At 47.7% G+C, this 19,384-nt stretch overlaps 13 non-coding genes across 13 annotated transcripts; all 13 read right to left on the bottom strand.

The window, feature by feature from the left end:
• Positions 1-518: 518 nt before the first annotated feature.
• Positions 519-709, bottom strand: LOC142687266 (U2 spliceosomal RNA). The gene has a single exon (XR_012856509.1). It is a non-coding gene; the product is annotated as a U2 spliceosomal RNA (small nuclear RNA).
• Positions 710-2,007: 1,298 nt separating this feature from the next.
• Positions 2,008-2,196, bottom strand: LOC142687311 (U2 spliceosomal RNA). Its single transcript, XR_012856549.1, has one exon. It is a non-coding gene; the product is annotated as a U2 spliceosomal RNA (small nuclear RNA).
• A 1,296-nt stretch (positions 2,197-3,492) lies between these two features.
• On the bottom strand, positions 3,493-3,683 carry LOC142687254 (U2 spliceosomal RNA). Its single transcript, XR_012856498.1, has one exon. It is a non-coding gene; the product is annotated as a U2 spliceosomal RNA (small nuclear RNA).
• A 1,289-nt stretch (positions 3,684-4,972) lies between these two features.
• Positions 4,973-5,163, bottom strand: LOC142687300 (U2 spliceosomal RNA). Its single transcript, XR_012856539.1, has one exon. It is a non-coding gene; the product is annotated as a U2 spliceosomal RNA (small nuclear RNA).
• A 1,292-nt stretch (positions 5,164-6,455) lies between these two features.
• On the bottom strand, positions 6,456-6,646 carry LOC142687242 (U2 spliceosomal RNA). Its single transcript, XR_012856487.1, has one exon. It is a non-coding gene; the product is annotated as a U2 spliceosomal RNA (small nuclear RNA).
• Positions 6,647-7,927: 1,281 nt separating this feature from the next.
• LOC142687299 (U2 spliceosomal RNA) lies at positions 7,928-8,118 on the bottom strand. Its single transcript, XR_012856538.1, has one exon. It is a non-coding gene; the product is annotated as a U2 spliceosomal RNA (small nuclear RNA).
• A 1,296-nt stretch (positions 8,119-9,414) lies between these two features.
• Positions 9,415-9,605, bottom strand: LOC142687230 (U2 spliceosomal RNA). Its single transcript, XR_012856476.1, has one exon. It is a non-coding gene; the product is annotated as a U2 spliceosomal RNA (small nuclear RNA).
• A 1,296-nt stretch (positions 9,606-10,901) lies between these two features.
• On the bottom strand, positions 10,902-11,092 carry LOC142687218 (U2 spliceosomal RNA). The gene has a single exon (XR_012856465.1). It is a non-coding gene; the product is annotated as a U2 spliceosomal RNA (small nuclear RNA).
• A 1,272-nt stretch (positions 11,093-12,364) lies between these two features.
• On the bottom strand, positions 12,365-12,555 carry LOC142687298 (U2 spliceosomal RNA). Its single transcript, XR_012856537.1, has one exon. It is a non-coding gene; the product is annotated as a U2 spliceosomal RNA (small nuclear RNA).
• A 1,320-nt stretch (positions 12,556-13,875) lies between these two features.
• Positions 13,876-14,066, bottom strand: LOC142687205 (U2 spliceosomal RNA). The gene has a single exon (XR_012856454.1). It is a non-coding gene; the product is annotated as a U2 spliceosomal RNA (small nuclear RNA).
• Positions 14,067-15,359: 1,293 nt separating this feature from the next.
• LOC142687199 (U2 spliceosomal RNA) lies at positions 15,360-15,550 on the bottom strand. The gene has a single exon (XR_012856448.1). It is a non-coding gene; the product is annotated as a U2 spliceosomal RNA (small nuclear RNA).
• A 1,292-nt stretch (positions 15,551-16,842) lies between these two features.
• On the bottom strand, positions 16,843-17,033 carry LOC142687349 (U2 spliceosomal RNA). The gene has a single exon (XR_012856584.1). It is a non-coding gene; the product is annotated as a U2 spliceosomal RNA (small nuclear RNA).
• Positions 17,034-18,321: 1,288 nt separating this feature from the next.
• Positions 18,322-18,512, bottom strand: LOC142687337 (U2 spliceosomal RNA). The gene has a single exon (XR_012856573.1). It is a non-coding gene; the product is annotated as a U2 spliceosomal RNA (small nuclear RNA).
• Between the last annotated feature and the right edge of the window lie 872 nt (positions 18,513-19,384).

The raw sequence follows: 19,384 nt of genomic DNA, 5'->3' as shown, positions 1-19,384 counted from the left end.
GCAATTCTTACTTCTTCTTGAAATGTAGGGACGACAGTACATTCCATCACATCCATCTAGTGTACACAGGTAGGTCCATTGTGGCGGGCAGGCGAGCGGGCGGGCTGCTTTATTGGCTGTTTGCTGTTCCCCTACTCCACTCCACTATTTGACTGTTGTGCTGCATCAATCAATCAATCAATCAATCAATCAATCAATCAATCAATCAATCAATCAATCAGTGGCTGGCTCAGGTGCAGCTCTTTAACTTACCTAAAAGGGAGGGCGGAGAGAAGACAAGGAAGGTGAATGAGGTGTTCCAATGTGAAATGCCGGAAACACAGAAACACAGACGACACACAACAAGAGGTGGCAATCTATTCATTAATTGCATTTAATCAATGAGCTCATTATCACTCATGCATTGTCCAACAGGTGTTGAAATAATGGGATTAAAAGGGGAGATCCCTTCAGAAAGACAGAAACAATAGCAAAGACAAAAAACACTTTTGGAATCTGCTTTTAGTCAACACATAAGGAAAGGGTGCACCGGTCCTGGAAATACTGCAATACCAGGTCAATGCGTGGAGTGGACAGAGCAAGCTCTATTTCCATCTCCCTGTTCTAAAAATCCATTTAATATATGGTCCCCAGATAGGGGACGTATCAGATATTAAACTGATAAGAACAGATACTACACTTGATCTTAGCCAAAAGGCCGAGAAGCGATAACCCGAACGGGCCGCGCGTTGCCCGAGTGCCCGATACTGCTGTTCAGCCCTTGCAGCGATTCAGCCTACTTCTAGGCAATTCCATGGGGCCCTGCAGGCTCACACACTCACAGCTACACGGGAGGTGAATAAAGGCCGGAGAGGAAGCCAGACAGGATTTGCTTCTTTTGCTTGCACCACAATGCAGTGCTGAAAGAGGAGGAATCTACATAAAAACGCCTTCCTGGCAACGCCCAAATGCCCTGCTGCCATGCAGATAAACACTGGCAGCGGCAGCAAGTGCATGCCCACAGCCACCCCTTGTTCCTTCACACCTTGTATCAGCTGTAATCCAGTCCAGTCCAGTGCTGCCTGCTGAGCAGCACTGACCAACACTGCCTGGGCCCAGGCTTTTATCTCTGAGGCCCCATTATGATGTCAGAAAGCTGGCTCTGGAATCCTGAGGGCTCCACTATGACACGTGCAAAGTTCCGTCTGAACTTTATATAAGACGGTGAGGCTCAGTCAGTCACTCAGTGTTGCCTGAGAGGGCAACACTGCAACAGCCGGCCGCCAGGCTGTCTTTTTTTTGCACAGCTAGTTGCCTCCAGGAGGCCACAAGAGGGAGACAAGGGACTGCAAAATGGAAAATAGGCATCCACCAACTTTACAGACAACTTCTCCTTGCTCCTACAACCTCCATCCTTGCACAGTTTGTTATTCTTCTAGGTAACATAGTAACAAATCCAAATTGCTGCTCTCTTTGTAGGCAAGCAAGGCTTTGTTGCAACTGCAATTCTTACTTCTTCTTGAAATGTAGGGACGACAGTACATTCCATCACATCCATCTAGTGTACACAGGTAGGTCCATTGTGGCGGGCAGGCGAGCGGGCGGGCTGCTTTATTGGCTGTTTGCTGTTCCCCTACTCCACTCCACTATTTGACTGTTGTGCTGCATCAATCAATCAATCAATCAATCAATCAATCAATCAATCAATCAATCAATCAATCAATCAATCAGTGGCTGGCTCAGGTGCAGCTCTTTAACTTACCTAAAAGGGAGGGCGGAGAGAAGACAAGGAAGGTGAATGAGGTGTTCCAATGTGAAATGCCGGAAACACAGAAACACAGACGACACACAACAAGAGGTGGCAATCTATTCATTAATTGCATTTAATCAATGAGCTCATTATCACTCATGCATTGTCCAACAGGTGTTGAAATAATGGGATTAAAAGGGGAGATCCCTTCAGAAAGACAGAAACAATAGCAAAGACAAAAAACACTTTTGGAATCTGCTTTTAGTCAACACATAAGGAAAGGGTGCACCGGTCCTGGAAATACTGCAATACGGTCAATGCGTGGAGTGGACAGAGCAAGCTCTATTTCCATCTCCCTGTTCTAAAAATCCATTTAATATATGGTCCCCAGATAGGGGACGTATCAGATATTAAACTGATAAGAACAGATACTACACTTGATCTTAGCCAAAAGGCCGAGAAGCGATAACCCGAACGGGCCGCGCGTTGCCCGAGCCTGCCCGATACTGCTGTTCAGCCCTTGCAGCGATTCAGCCTACTTCTAGGCAATTCCATGGGGCCCTGCAGGCTCACACACTCACAGCTACACGGGAGGTGAATAAAGGCCGGAGAGGAAGCCAGACAGGATTTGCTTCTTTTGCTTGCACCACAATGCAGTGCTGAAAGAGGAGGAATCTACATAAAAACGCCTTCCTGGCAACGCCCAAATGCCCTGCTGCCATGCAGATAAACACTGGCAGCGGCAGCAAGTGCATGCCCACAGCCACCCCTTGTTCCTTCACACCTTGTATCAGCTGTAATCCAGTCCAGTCCAGTGCTGCCTGCTGAGCAGCACTGACCAACACTGCCTGGGCCCAGGCTTTTATCTCTGAGGCCCCATTATGATGTCAGAAAGCTGGCTCTGGAATCCTGAGGGCTCCACTATGACACGTGCAAAGTTCCGTCTGAACTTTATATAAGACGGTGAGGCTCAGTCAGTCACTCAGTGTTGCCTGAGAGGGCAACACTGCAACAGCCGGCCGCCAGGCTGTCTTTTTTTTGCACAGCTAGTTGCCTCCAGGAGGCCACAAGAGGGAGACAAGGGACTGCAAAATGGAAAATAGGCATCCACCAACTTTACAGACAACTTCTCCTTGCTCCTACAACCTCCATCCTTGCACAGTTTGTTATTCTTCTAGGTAACATAGTAACAAATCCAAATTGCTGCTCTCTTTGTAGGCAAGCAAGGCTTTGTTGCAACTGCAATTCTTACTTCTTCTTGAAATGTAGGGACGACAGTACATTCCATCACATCCATCTAGTGTACACAGGTAGGTCCATTGTGGCGGGCAGGCGAGCGGGCGGGCTGCTTTATTGGCTGTTTGCTGTTCCCCTACTCCACTCCACTATTTGACTGTTGTGCTGCATCAATCAATCAATCAATCAATCAATCAATCAATCAATCAATCAATCAATCAATCAATCAGTGGCTGGCTCAGGTGCAGCTCTTTAACTTACCTAAAAGGGAGGGCGGAGAGAAGACAAGGAAGGTGAATGAGGTGTTCCAATGTGAAATGCCGGAAACACAGAAACACAGACGACACACAACAAGAGGTGGCAATCTATTCATTAATTGCATTTAATCAATGAGCTCATTATCACTCATGCATTGTCCAACAGGTGTTGAAATAATGGGATTAAAAGGGGAGATCCCTTCAGAAAGACAGAAACAATAGCAAAGACAAAAAACACTTTTGGAATCTGCTTTTAGTCAACACATAAGGAAAGGGTGCACCGGTCCTGGAAATACTGCAATACCAGGTCAATGCGTGGAGTGGACAGAGCAAGCTCTATTTCCATCTCCCTGTTCTAAAAATCCATTTAATATATGGTCCCCAGATAGGGGACGTATCAGATATTAAACTGATAAGAACAGATACTACACTTGATCTTAGCCAAAAGGCCGAGAAGCGATAACCCGAACGGGCCGCGCGTTGCCCGAGCCTGCCCGATACTGCTGTTCAGCCCTTGCAGCGATTCAGCCTACTTCTAGGCAATTCCATGGGGCCCTGCAGGCTCACACACTCACAGCTACACGGGAGGTGAATAAAGGCCGGAGAGGAAGCCAGACAGGATTTGCTTCTTTTGCTTGCACCACAATGCAGTGCTGAAAGAGGAGGAATCTACATAAAAACGCCTTCCTGGCAACGCCCAAATGCCCTGCTGCCATGCAGATAAACACTGGCAGCGGCAGCAAGTGCATGCCCACAGCCACCCCTTGTTCCTTCACACCTTGTATCAGCTGTAATCCAGTCCAGTCCAGTGCTGCCTGCTGAGCAGCACTGACCAACACTGCCTGGGCCCAGGCTTTTATCTCTGAGGCCCCATTATGATGTCAGAAAGCTGGCTCTGGAATCCTGAGGGCTCCACTATGACACGTGCAAAGTTCCGTCTGAACTTTATATAAGACGGTGAGGCTCAGTCAGTCACTCAGTGTTGCCTGAGAGGGCAACACTGCAACAGCCGGCCGCCAGGCTGTCTTTTTTTTTGCACAGCTAGTTGCCTCCAGGAGGCCACAAGAGGGAGACAAGGGACTGCAAAATGGAAAATAGGCATCCACCAACTTTACAGACAACTTCTCCTTGCTCCTACAACCTCCATCCTTGCACAGTTTGTTATTCTTCTAGGTAACATAGTAACAAATCCAAATTGCTGCTCTCTTTGTAGGCAAGCAAGGCTTTGTTGCAACTGCAATTCTTACTTCTTCTTGAAATGTAGGGACGACAGTACATTCCATCACATCCATCTAGTGTACACAGGTAGGTCCATTGTGGCGGGCAGGCGAGCGGGCGGGCTGCTTTATTGGCTGTTTGCTGTTCCCCTACTCCACTCCACTATTTGACTGTTGTGCTGCATCAATCAATCAATCAATCAATCAATCAATCAATCAATCAATCAATCAATCAGTGGCTGGCTCAGGTGCAGCTCTTTAACTTACCTAAAAGGGAGGGCGGAGAGAAGACAAGGAAGGTGAATGAGGTGTTCCAATGTGAAATGCCGGAAACACAGAAACACAGACGACACACAACAAGAGGTGGCAATCTATTCATTAATTGCATTTAATCAATGAGCTCATTATCACTCATGCATTGTCCAACAGGTGTTGAAATAATGGGATTAAAAGGGGAGATCCCTTCAGAAAGACAGAAACAATAGCAAAGACAAAAAACACTTTTGGAATCTGCTTTTAGTCAACACATAAGGAAAGGGTGCTCCGGTCCTGGAAATACTGCAATACCAGGTCAATGCGTGGAGTGGACAGAGCAAGCTCTATTTCCATCTCCCTGTTCTAAAAATCCATTTAATATATGGTCCCCAGATAGGGGACGTATCAGATATTAAACTGATAAGAACAGATACTACACTTGATCTTAGCCAAAAGGCCGAGAAGCGATAACCCGAACGGGCCGCGCGTTGCCCGAGCCTGCCCGATACTGCTGTTCAGCCCTTGCAGCGATTCAGCCTACTTCTAGGCAATTCCATGGGGCCCTGCAGGCTCACACACTCACAGCTACACGGGAGGTGAATAAAGGCCGGAGAGGAAGCCAGACAGGATTTGCTTCTTTTGCTTGCACCACAATGCAGTGCTGAAAGAGGAGGAATCTACATAAAAACGCCTTCCTGGCAACGCCCAAATGCCCTGCTGCCATGCAGATAAACACTGGCAGCGGCAGCAAGTGCATGCCCACAGCCACCCCTTGTTCCTTCACACCTTGTATCAGCTGTAATCCAGTCCAGTCCAGTGCTGCCTGCTGAGCAGCACTGACCAACACTGCCTGGGCCCAGGCTTTTATCTCTGAGGCCCCATTATGATGTCAGAAAGCTGGCTCTGGAATCCTGAGGGCTCCACTATGACACGTGCAAAGTTCCGTCTGAACTTTATATAAGACGGTGAGGCTCAGTCAGTCACTCAGTGTTGCCTGACAGGGCAACACTGCAACAGCCGGCCGCCAGGCTGTCTTTTTTTTGCACAGCTAGTTGCCTCCAGGAGGCCACAAGAGGGAGACAAGGGACTGCAAAATGGAAAATAGGCATCCACCAACTTTACAGACAACTTCTCCTTGCTCCTACAACCTCCATCCTTGCACAGTTTGTTATTCTTCTAGGTAACATAGTAACAAATCCAAATTGCTGCTCTCTTTGTAGGCAAGCAAGGCTTTGTTGCAACTGCAATTCTTACTTCTTCTTGAAATGTAGGGACGACAGTACATTCCATCACATCCATCTAGTGTACACAGGTAGGTCCATTGTGGCGGGCAGGCGAGCGGGCGGGCTGCTTTATTGGCTGTTTGCTGTTCCCCTACTCCACTCCACTATTTGACTGTTGTGCTGCATCAATCAATCAATCAATCAATCAATCAATCAATCAATCAATCAATCAATCAATCAGTGGCTGGCTCAGGTGCAGCTCTTTAACTTACCTAAAAGGGAGGGCGGAGAGAAGACAAGGAAGGTGAATGAGGTGTTCCAATGTGAAATGCCGGAAACACAGAAACACAGACGACACACAACAAGAGGTGGCAATCTATTCATTAATTGCATTTAATCAATGAGCTCATTATCACTCATGCATTGTCCAACAGGTGTTGAAATAATGGGATTAAAAGGGGAGATCCCTTCAGAAAGACAGAAACAATAGCAAAGACAAAAAACACTTTTGGAATCTGCTTTTAGTCAACACATAAGGAAAGGGTGCACCGGTCCTGGAAATACTGCAATACCAGGTCAATGCGTGGAGTGGACAGAGCAAGCTCTATTTCCATCTCCCTGTTCTAAAAATCCATTTAATATATGGTCCCCAGATAGGGGACGTATCAGATATTAAACTGATAAGAACAGATACTACACTTGATCTTAGCCAAAAGGCCGAGAAGCGATAACCCGAACGGGCCGCGCGTTGCCCGAGCCTGCCCGATACTGCTGTTCAGCCCTTGCAGCGATTCAGCCTACTTCTAGGCAATTCCATGGGGCCCTGCAGGCTCACACACTCACAGCTACACGGGAGGTGAATAAAGGCCGGAGAGGAAGCCAGACAGGATTTGCTTCTTTTGCTTGCACCACAATGCAGTGCTGAAAGAGGAGGAATCTACATAAAAACGCCTTCCTGGCAACGCCCAAATGCCCTGCTGCCATGCAGATAAACACTGGCAGCGGCAGCAAGTGCATGCCCACAGCCACCCCTTGTTCCTTCACACCTTGTATCAGCTGTAATCCAGTCCAGTCCAGTGCTGCCTGCTGAGCAGCACTGACCAACACTGCCTGGGCCCAGGCTTTTATCTCTGAGGCCCCATTATGATGTCAGAAAGCTGGCTCTGGAATCCTGAGGGCTCCACTATGACACGTGCAAAGTTCCGTCTGAACTTTATATAAGACGGTGAGGCTCAGTCAGTCACTCAGTGTTGCCTGAGAGGGCAACACTGCAACAGCCGGCCGCCAGGCTGTCTTTTTTTTTGCACAGCTAGTTGCCTCCAGGAGGCCACAAGAGGGAGACAAGGGACTGCAAAATGGAAAATAGGCATCCACCAACTTTACAGACAACTTCTCCTTGCTCCTACAACCTCCATCCTTGCACAGTTTGTTATTCTTCTAGGTAACATAGTAACAAATCCAAATTGCTGCTCTCTTTGTAGGCAAGCAAGGCTTTGTTGCAACTGCAATTCTTACTTCTTCTTGAAATGTAGGGACGACAGTACATTCCATCACATCCATCTAGTGTACACAGGTAGGTCCATTGTGGCGGGCAGGCGAGCGGGCGGGCTGCTTTATTGGCTGTTTGCTGTTCCCCTACTCCACTCCACTATTTGACTGTTGTGCTGCATCAATCAATCAATCAATCAATCAATCAATCAATCAATCAATCAGTGGCTGGCTCAGGTGCAGCTCTTTAACTTACCTAAAAGGGAGGGCGGAGAGAAGACAAGGAAGGTGAATGAGGTGTTCCAATGTGAAATGCCGGAAACACAGAAACACAGACGACACACAACAAGAGGTGGCAATCTATTCATTAATTGCATTTAATCAATGAGCTCATTATCACTCATGCATTGTCCAACAGGTGTTGAAATAATGGGATTAAAAGGGGAGATCCCTTCAGAAAGACAGAAACAATAGCAAAGACAAAAAACACTTTTGGAATCTGCTTTTAGTCAACACATAAGGAAAGGGTGCTCCGGTCCTGGAAATACTGCAATACCAGGTCAATGCGTGGAGTGGACAGAGCAAGCTCTATTTCCATCTCCCTGTTCTAAAAATCCATTTAATATATGGTCCCCAGATAGGGGACGTATCAGATATTAAACTGATAAGAACAGATACTACACTTGATCTTAGCCAAAAGGCCGAGAAGCGATAACCCGAACGGGCCGCGCGTTGCCCGAGCCTGCCCGATACTGCTGTTCAGCCCTTGCAGCGATTCAGCCTACTTCTAGGCAATTCCATGGGGCCCTGCAGGCTCACACACTCACAGCTACACGGGAGGTGAATAAAGGCCGGAGAGGAAGCCAGACAGGATTTGCTTCTTTTGCTTGCACCACAATGCAGTGCTGAAAGAGGAGGAATCTACATAAAAACGCCTTCCTGGCAACGCCCAAATGCCCTGCTGCCATGCAGATAAACACTGGCAGCGGCAGCAAGTGCATGCCCACAGCCACCCCTTGTTCCTTCACACCTTGTATCAGCTGTAATCCAGTCCAGTCCAGTGCTGCCTGCTGAGCAGCACTGACCAACACTGCCTGGGCCCAGGCTTTTATCTCTGAGGCCCCATTATGATGTCAGAAAGCTGGCTCTGGAATCCTGAGGGCTCCACTATGACACGTGCAAAGTTCCGTCTGAACTTTATATAAGACGGTGAGGCTCAGTCAGTCACTCAGTGTTGCCTGACAGGGCAACACTGCAACAGCCGGCCGCCAGGCTGTCTTTTTTTTGCACAGCTAGTTGCCTCCAGGAGGCCACAAGAGGGAGACAAGGGACTGCAAAATGGAAAATAGGCATCCACCAACTTTACAGACAACTTCTCCTTGCTCCTACAACCTCCATCCTTGCACAGTTTGTTATTCTTCTAGGTAACATAGTAACAAATCCAAATTGCTGCTCTCTTTGTAGGCAAGCAAGGCTTTGTTGCAACTGCAATTCTTACTTCTTCTTGAAATGTAGGGACGACAGTACATTCCATCACATCCATCTAGTGTACACAGGTAGGTCCATTGTGGCGGGCAGGCGAGCGGGCGGGCTGCTTTATTGGCTGTTTGCTGTTCCCCTACTCCACTCCACTATTTGACTGTTGTGCTGCATCAATCAATCAATCAATCAATCAATCAATCAATCAATCAATCAATCAATCAATCAATCAGTGGCTGGCTCAGGTGCAGCTCTTTAACTTACCTAAAAGGGAGGGCGGAGAGAAGACAAGGAAGGTGAATGAGGTGTTCCAATGTGAAATGCCGGAAACACAGAAACACAGACGACACACAACAAGAGGTGGCAATCTATTCATTAATTGCATTTAATCAATGAGCTCATTATCACTCATGCATTGTCCAACAGGTGTTGAAATAATGGGATTAAAAGGGGAGATCCCTTCAGAAAGACAGAAACAATAGCAAAGACAAAAAACACTTTTGGAATCTGCTTTTAGTCAACACATAAGGAAAGGGTGCACCGGTCCTGGAAATACTGCAATACCAGGTCAATGCGTGGAGTGGACAGAGCAAGCTCTATTTCCATCTCCCTGTTCTAAAAATCCATTTAATATATGGTCCCCAGATAGGGGACGTATCAGATATTAAACTGATAAGAACAGATACTACACTTGATCTTAGCCAAAAGGCCGAGAAGCGATAACCCGAACGGGCCGCGCGTTGCCCGAGCCTGCCCGATACTGCTGTTCAGCCCTTGCAGCGATTCAGCCTACTTCTAGGCAATTCCATGGGGCCCTGCAGGCTCACACACTCACAGCTACACGGGAGGTGAATAAAGGCCGGAGAGGAAGCCAGACAGGATTTGCTTCTTTTGCTTGCACCACAATGCAGTGCTGAAAGAGGAGGAATCTACATAAAAACGCCTTCCTGGCAACGCCCAAATGCCCTGCTGCCATGCAGATAAACACTGGCAGCGGCAGCAAGTGCATGCCCACAGCCACCCCTTGTTCCTTCACACCTTGTATCAGCTGTAATCCAGTCCAGTCCAGTGCTGCCTGCTGAGCAGCACTGACCAACACTGCCTGGGCCCAGGCTTTTATCTCTGAGGCCCCATTATGATGTCAGAAAGCTGGCTCTGGAATCCTGAGGGCTCCACTATGACACGTGCAAAGTTCCGTCTGAACTTTATATAAGACGGTGAGGCTCAGTCAGTCACTCAGTGTTGCCTGAGAGGGCAACACTGCAACAGCCGGCCGCCAGGCTGTCTTTTTTTTGCACAGCTAGTTGCCTCCAGGAGGCCACAAGAGGGAGACAAGGGACTGCAAAATGGAAAATAGGCATCCACCAACTTTACAGACAACTTCTCCTTGCTCCTACAACCTCCATCCTTGCACAGTTTGTTATTCTTCTAGGTAACATAGTAACAAATCCAAATTGCTGCTCTCTTTGTAGGCAAGCAAGGCTTTGTTGCAACTGCAATTCTTACTTCTTCTTGAAATGTAGGGACGACAGTACATTCCATCACATCCATCTAGTGTACACAGGTAGGTCCATTGTGGCGGGCAGGCGAGCGGGCGGGCTGCTTTATTGGCTGTTTGCTGTTCCCCTACTCCACTCCACTATTTGACTGTTGTGCTGCATCAATCAATCAATCAATCAATCAATCAATCAATCAATCAATCAATCAATCAATCAATCAGTGGCTGGCTCAGGTGCAGCTCTTTAACTTACCTAAAAGGGAGGGCGGAGAGAAGACAAGGAAGGTGAATGAGGTGTTCCAATGTGAAATGCCGGAAACACAGAAACACAGACGACACACAACAAGAGGTGGCAATCTATTCATTAATTGCATTTAATCAATGAGCTCATTATCACTCATGCATTGTCCAACAGGTGTTGAAATAATGGGATTAAAAGGGGAGATCCCTTCAGAAAGACAGAAACAATAGCAAAGACAAAAAACACTTTTGGAATCTGCTTTTAGTCAACACATAAGGAAAGGGTGCACCGGTCCTGGAAATACTGCAATACCAGGTCAATGCGTGGAGTGGACAGAGCAAGCTCTATTTCCATCTCCCTGTTCTAAAAATCCATTTAATATATGGTCCCCAGATAGGGGACGTATCAGATATTAAACTGATAAGAACAGATACTACACTTGATCTTAGCCAAAAGGCCGAGAAGCGATAACCCGAACGGGCCGCGCGTTGCCCGAGCCTGCCCGATACTGCTGTTCAGCCCTTGCAGCGATTCAGCCTACTTCTAGGCAATTCCATGGGGCCCTGCAGGCTCACACACTCACAGCTACACGGGAGGTGAATAAAGGCCGGAGAGGAAGCCAGACAGGATTTGCTTCTTTTGCTTGCACCACAATGCAGTGCTGAAAGAGGAGGAATCTACATAAAAACGCCTTCCTGGCAACGCCCAAATGCCCTGCTGCCATGCAGATAAACACTGGCAGCGGCAGCAAGTGCATGCCCACAGCCACCCCTTGTTCCTTCACACCTTGTATCAGCTGTAATCCAGTCCAGTCCAGTGCTGCCTGCTGAGCAGCACTGACCAACACTGCCTGGGCCCAGGCTTTTATCTCTGAGGCCCCATTATGATGTCAGAAAGCTGGCTCTGGAATCCTGAGGGCTCCACTATGACACGTGCAAAGTTCCGTCTGAACTTTATATAAGACGGTGAGGCTCAGTCAGTCACTCAGTGTTGCCTGAGAGGGCAACACTGCAACAGCCGGCCGCCAGGCTGTCTTTTTTTTGCACAGCTAGTTGCCTCCAGGAGGCCACAAGAGGGAGACAAGGGACTGCAAAATGGAAAATAGGCATCCACCAACTTTACAGACAACTTCTCCTTGCTCCTACAACCTCCATCCTTGCACAGTTTGTTATTCTTCTAGGTAACATAGTAACAAATCCAAATTGCTGCTCTCTTTGTAGGCAAGCAAGGCTTTGTTGCAACTGCAATTCTTACTTCTTCTTGAAATGTAGGGACGACAGTACATTCCATCACATCCATCTAGTGTACACAGGTAGGTCCATTGTGGCGGGCAGGCGAGCGGGCGGGCTGCTTTATTGGCTGTTTGCTGTTCCCCTACTCCACTCCACTATTTGACTGTTGTGCTGCATCAATCAATCAATCAATCAATCAATCAATCAATCAGTGGCTGGCTCAGGTGCAGCTCTTTAACTTACCTAAAAGGGAGGGCGGAGAGAAGACAAGGAAGGTGAATGAGGTGTTCCAATGTGAAATGCCGGAAACACAGAAACACAGACGACACACAACAAGAGGTGGCAATCTATTCATTAATTGCATTTAATCAATGAGCTCATTATCACTCATGCATTGTCCAACAGGTGTTGAAATAATGGGATTAAAAGGGGAGATCCCTTCAGAAAGACAGAAACAATAGCAAAGACAAAAAACACTTTTGGAATCTGCTTTTAGTCAACACATAAGGAAAGGGTGCTCCGGTCCTGGAAATACTGCAATACCAGGTCAATGCGTGGAGTGGACAGAGCAAGCTCTATTTCCATCTCCCTGTTCTAAAAATCCATTTAATATATGGTCCCCAGATAGGGGACGTATCAGATATTAAACTGATAAGAACAGATACTACACTTGATCTTAGCCAAAAGGCCGAGAAGCGATAACCCGAACGGGCCGCGCGTTGCCCGAGCCTGCCCGATACTGCTGTTCAGCCCTTGCAGCGATTCAGCCTACTTCTAGGCAATTCCATGGGGCCCTGCAGGCTCACACACTCACAGCTACACGGGAGGTGAATAAAGGCCGGAGAGGAAGCCAGACAGGATTTGCTTCTTTTGCTTGCACCACAATGCAGTGCTGAAAGAGGAGGAATCTACATAAAAACGCCTTCCTGGCAACGCCCAAATGCCCTGCTGCCATGCAGATAAACACTGGCAGCGGCAGCAAGTGCATGCCCACAGCCACCCCTTGTTCCTTCACACCTTGTATCAGCTGTAATCCAGTCCAGTCCAGTGCTGCCTGCTGAGCAGCACTGACCAACACTGCCTGGGCCCAGGCTTTTATCTCTGAGGCCCCATTATGATGTCAGAAAGCTGGCTCTGGAATCCTGAGGGCTCCACTATGACACGTGCAAAGTTCCGTCTGAACTTTATATAAGACGGTGAGGCTCAGTCAGTCACTCAGTGTTGCCTGAGAGGGCAACACTGCAACAGCCGGCCGCCAGGCTGTCTTTTTTTTGCACAGCTAGTTGCCTCCAGGAGGCCACAAGAGGGAGACAAGGGACTGCAAAATGGAAAATAGGCATCCACCAACTTTACAGACAACTTCTCCTTGCTCCTACAACCTCCATCCTTGCACAGTTTGTTATTCTTCTAGGTAACATAGTAACAAATCCAAATTGCTGCTCTCTTTGTAGGCAAGCAAGGCTTTGTTGCAACTGCAATTCTTACTTCTTCTTGAAATGTAGGGACGACAGTACATTCCATCACATCCATCTAGTGTACACAGGTAGGTCCATTGTGGCGGGCAGGCGAGCGGGCGGGCTGCTTTATTGGCTGTTTGCTGTTCCCCTACACCACTCCACTATTTGACTGTTGTGCTGCATCAATCAATCAATCAATCAATCAATCAATCAATCAATCAATCAATCAATCAATCAATTAATCAATCAATCAATCAATCAATCAGTGGCTGGCTCAGGTGCAGCTCTTTAACTTACCTAAAAGGGAGGGCGGAGAGAAGACAAGGAAGGTGAATGAGGTGTTCCAATGTGAAATGCCGGAAACACAGAAACACAGACGACACACAACAAGAGGTGGCAATCTATTCATTAATTGCATTTAATCAATGAGCTCATTATCACTCATGCATTGTCCAACAGGTGTTGAAATAATGGGATTAAAAGGGGAGATCCCTTCAGAAAGACAGAAACAATAGCAAAGACAAAAAACACTTTTGGAATCTGCTTTTAGTCAACACATAAGGAAAGGGTGCACCGGTCCTGGAAATACTGCAATACCAGGTCAATGCGTGGAGTGGACAGAGCAAGCTCTATTTCCATCTCCCTGTTCTAAAAATCCATTTAATATATGGTCCCCAGATAGGGGACGTATCAGATATTAAACTGATAAGAACAGATACTACACTTGATCTTAGCCAAAAGGCCGAGAAGCGATAACCCGAACGGGCCGCGCGTTGCCCGAGCCTGCCCGATACTGCTGTTCAGCCCTTGCAGCGATTCAGCCTACTTCTAGGCAATTCCATGGGGCCCTGCAGGCTCACACACTCACAGCTACACGGGAGGTGAATAAAGGCCGGAGAGGAAGCCAGACAGGATTTGCTTCTTTTGCTTGCACCACAATGCAGTGCTGAAAGAGGAGGAATCTACATAAAAACGCCTTCCTGGCAACGCCCAAATGCCCTGCTGCCATGCAGATAAACACTGGCAGCGGCAGCAAGTGCATGCCCACAGCCACCCCTTGTTCCTTCACACCTTGTATCAGCTGTAATCCAGTCCAGTCCAGTGCTGCCTGCTGAGCAGCACTGACCAACACTGCCTGGGCCCAGGCTTTTATCTCTGAGGCCCCATTATGATGTCAGAAAGCTGGCTCTGGAATCCTGAGGGCTCCACTATGACACGTGCAAAGTTCCGTCTGAACTTTATATAAGACGGTGAGGCTCAGTCAGTCACTCAGTGTTGCCTGAGAGGGCAACACTGCAACAGCCGGCCGCCAGGCTGTCTTTTTTTTTGCACAGCTAGTTGCCTCCAGGAGGCCACAAGAGGGAGACAAGGGACTGCAAAATGGAAAATAGGCATCCACCAACTTTACAGACAACTTCTCCTTGCTCCTACAACCTCCATCCTTGCACAGTTTGTTATTCTTCTAGGTAACATAGTAACAAATCCAAATTGCTGCTCTCTTTGTAGGCAAGCAAGGCTTTGTTGCAACTGCAATTCTTACTTCTTCTTGAAATGTAGGGACGACAGTACATTCCATCACATCCATCTAGTGTACACAGGTAGGTCCATTGTGGCGGGCAGGCGAGCGGGCGGGCTGCTTTATTGGCTGTTTGCTGTTCCCCTACTCCACTCCACTATTTGACTGTTGTGCTGCATCAATCAATCAATCAATCAATCAATCAATCAATCAATCAATCAATCAATCAATCAGTGGCTGGCTCAGGTGCAGCTCTTTAACTTACCTAAAAGGGAGGGCGGAGAGAAGACAAGGAAGGTGAATGAGGTGTTCCAATGTGAAATGCCGGAAACACAGAAACACAGACGACACACAACAAGAGGTGGCAATCTATTCATTAATTGCATTTAATCAATGAGCTCATTATCACTCATGCATTGTCCAACAGGTGTTGAAATAATGGGATTAAAAGGGGAGATCCCTTCAGAAAGACAGAAACAATAGCAAAGACAAAAAACACTTTTGGAATCTGCTTTTAGTCAACACATAAGGAAAGGGTGCACCGGTCCTGGAAATACTGCAATACCAGGTCAATGCGTGGAGTGGACAGAGCAAGCTCTATTTCCATCTCCCTGTTCTAAAAATCCATTTAATATATGGTCCCCAGATAGGGGACATATCAGATATTAAACTGATAAGAACAGATACTACACTTGATCTTAGCCAAAAGGCCGAGAAGCGATAACCCGAACGGGCCGCGCGTTGCCCGAGCCTGCCCGATACTGCTGTTCAGCCCTTGCAGCGATTCAGCCTACTTCTAGGCAATTCCATGGGGCCCTGCAGGCTCACACACTCACAGCTACACGGGAGGTGAATAAAGGCCGGAGAGGAAGCCAGACAGGATTTGCTTCTTTTGCTTGCACCACAATGCAGTGCTGAAAGAGGAGGAATCTACATAAAAACGCCTTCCTGGCAACGCCCAAATGCCCTGCTGCCATGCAGATAAACACTGGCAGCGGCAGCAAGTGCATGCCCACAGCCACCCCTTGTTCCTTCACACCTTGTATCAGCTGTAATCCAGTCCAGTCCAGTGCTGCCTGCTGAGCAGCACTGACCAACACTGCCTGGGCCCAGGCTTTTATCTCTGAGGCCCCATTATGATGTCAGAAAGCTGGCTCTGGAATCCTGAGGGCTCCACTATGACACGTGCAAAGTTCCGTCTGAACTTTATATAAGACGGTGAGGCTCAGTCAGTCACTCAGTGTTGCCTGAGAGGGCAACACTGCAACAGCCGGCCGCCAGGCTGTCTTTTTTTTGCACAGCTAGTTGCCTCCAGGAGGCCACAAGAGGGAGACAAGGGACTGCAAAATGGAAAATAGGCATCCACCAACTTTACAGACAACTTCTCCTTGCTCCTACAACCTCCATCCTTGCACAGTTTGTTATTCTTCTAGGTAACATAGTAACAAATCCAAATTGCTGCTCTCTTTGTAGGCAAGCAAGGCTTTGTTGCAACTGCAATTCTTACTTCTTCTTGAAATGTAGGGACGACAGTACATTCCATCACATCCATCTAGTGTACACAGGTAGGTCCATTGTGGCGGGCAGGCGAGCGGGCGGGCTGCTTTATTGGCTGTTTGCTGTTCCCCTACTCCACTCCACTATTTGACTGTTGTGCTGCATCAATCAATCAATCAATCAATCAATCAATCAATCAATCAATCAATCAATCAATCAGTGGCTGGCTCAGGTGCAGCTCTTTAACTTACCTAAAAGGGAGGGCGGAGAGAAGACAAGGAAGGTGAATGAGGTGTTCCAATGTGAAATGCCGGAAACACAGAAACACAGACGACACACAACAAGAGGTGGCAATCTATTCATTAATTGCATTTAATCAATGAGCTCATTATCACTCATGCATTGTCCAACAGGTGTTGAAATAATGGGATTAAAAGGGGAGATCCCTTCAGAAAGACAGAAACAATAGCAAAGACAAAAAACACTTTTGGAATCTGCTTTTAGTCAACACATAAGGAAAGGGTGCACCGGTCCTGGAAATACTGCAATACCAGGTCAATGCGTGGAGTGGACAGAGCAAGCTCTATTTCCATCTCCCTGTTCTAAAAATCCATTTAATATATGGTCCCCAGATAGGGGACGTATCAGATATTAAACTGATAAGAACAGATACTACACTTGATCTTAGCCAAAAGGCCGAGAAGCGATAACCCGAACGGGCCGCGCGTTGCCCGAGCCTGCCCGATACTGCTGTTCAGCCCTTGCAGCGATTCAGCCTACTTCTAGGCAATTCCATGGGGCCCTGCAGGCTCACACACTCACAGCTACACGGGAGGTGAATAAAGGCCGGAGAGGAAGCCAGACAGGATTTGCTTCTTTTGCTTGCACCACAATGCAGTGCTGAAAGAGGAGGAATCTACATAAAAACGCCTTCCTGGCAACGCCCAAATGCCCTGCTGCCATGCAGATAAACACTGGCAGCGGCAGCAAGTGCATGCCCACAGCCACCCCTTGTTCCTTCACACCTTGTATCAGCTGTAATCCAGTCCAGTCCAGTGCTGCCTGCTGAGCAGCACTGACCAACACTGCCTGGGCCCAGGCTTTTATCTCTGAGGCCCCATTATGATGTCAGAAAGCTGGCTCTGGAATCCTGAGGGCTCCACTATGACACGTGCAAAGTTCCGTCTGAACTTTATATAAGACGGTGAGGCTCAGTCAGTCACTCAGTGTTGCCTGAGAGGGCAACACTGCAACAGCCGGCCGCCAGGCTGTCTTTTTTTTGCACAGCTAGTTGCCTCCAGGAGGCCACAAGAGGGAGACAAGGGACTGCAAAATGGAAAATAGGCATCCACCAACTTTACAGACAACTTCTCCTTGCTCCTACAACCTCCATCCTTGCACAGTTTGTTATTCTTCTAGGTAACATAGTAACAAATCCAAATTGCTGCTCTCTTTGTAGGCAAGCAAGGCTTTGTTGCAACTGCAATTCTTACTTCTTCTTGAAATGTAGGGACGACAGTACATTCCATCACATCCATCTAGTGTACACAGGTAGGTCCATTGTGGCGGGCAGGCGAGCGGGCGGGCTGCTTTATTGGCTGTTTGCTGTTCCCCTACTCCACTCCACTATTTGACTGTTGTGCTGCATCAATCAATCAATCAATCAATCAATCAATCAATCAATCAATCAATCAATCAGTGGCTGGCTCAGGTGCAGCTCTTTAACTTACCTAAAAGGGAGGGCGGAGAGAAGACAAGGAAGGTGAATGAGGTGTTCCAATGTGAAATGCCGGAAACACAGAAACACAGACGACACACAACAAGAGGTGGCAATCTATTCATTAATTGCATTTAATCAATGAGCTCATTATCACTCATGCATTGTCCAACAGGTGTTGAAATAATGGGATTAAAAGGGGAGATCCCTTCAGAAAGACAGAAACAATAGCAAAGACAAAAAACACTTTTGGAATCTGCTTTTAGTCAACACATAAGGAAAGGGTGCACCGGTCCTGGAAATACTGCAATACCAGGTCAATGCGTGGAGTGGACAGAGCAAGCTCTATTTCCATCTCCCTGTTCTAAAAATCCATTTAATATATGGTCCCCAGATAGGGGACGTATCAGATATTAAACTGATAAGAACAGATACTACACTTGATCTTAGCCAAAAGGCCGAGAAGCGATAACCCGAACGGGCCGCGCGTTGCCCGAGCCTGCCCGATACTGCTGTTCAGCCCTTGCAGCGATTCAGCCTACTTCTAGGCAATTCCATGGGGCCCTGCAGGCTCACACACTCACAGCTACACGGGAGGTGAATAAAGGCCGGAGAGGAAGCCAGACAGGATTTGCTTCTTTTGCTTGCACCACAATGCAGTGCTGAAAGAGGAGGAATCTACATAAAAACGCCTTCCTGGCAACGCCCAAATGCCCTGCTGCCATGCAGATAAACACTGGCAGCGGCAGCAAGTGCATGCCCACAGCCACCCCTTGTTCCTTCACACCTTGTATCAGCTGTAATCCAGTCCAGTCCAGTGCTGCCTGCTGAGCAGCACTGACCAACACTGCCTGGGCCCAGGCTTTTATCTCTGAGGCCCCATTATGATGTCAGAAAGCTGGCTCTGGAATCCTGAGGGCTCCACTATGACACATGCAAAGTTCCGTCTGAACTTTATATAAGACGGTGAGGCTCAGTCAGTCACTCAGTGTTGCCTGAGAGGGCAACACTGCAACAGCCGGCCGCCAGGCTGTCTTTTTTTTGCACAGCTAGTTGCCTCCAGGAGGCCACAAGAGGGAGACAAGGGACTGCAAAATGGAAAATAGGCATCCACCAACTTTACAGACAACTTCTCCTTGCTCCTACAACCTCCATCCTTGCACAGTTTGTTATTCTTCTAGGTAACATAGTAACAAATCCAAATTGCTGCTCTCTTTGTAGGCAAGCAAGGCTTTGTTGCAACTGCAATTCTTACTTCTTCTTGAAATGTAGGGACGACAGTACATTCCATCACATCCATCTAGTGTACACAGGTAGGTCCATTGTGGCGGGCAGGCGAGCG

Source organism: Rhinoderma darwinii (assembly GCF_050947455.1).
Source record: "Rhinoderma darwinii isolate aRhiDar2 chromosome 5 unlocalized genomic scaffold, aRhiDar2.hap1 SUPER_5_unloc_21, whole genome shotgun sequence".
NCBI lineage: Eukaryota > Metazoa > Chordata > Amphibia > Anura > Rhinodermatidae > Rhinoderma > Rhinoderma darwinii.
The sequence above is the reverse complement of the archived record's forward strand: the minus strand, read 5'-3'. Positions and strand labels throughout refer to the sequence as shown.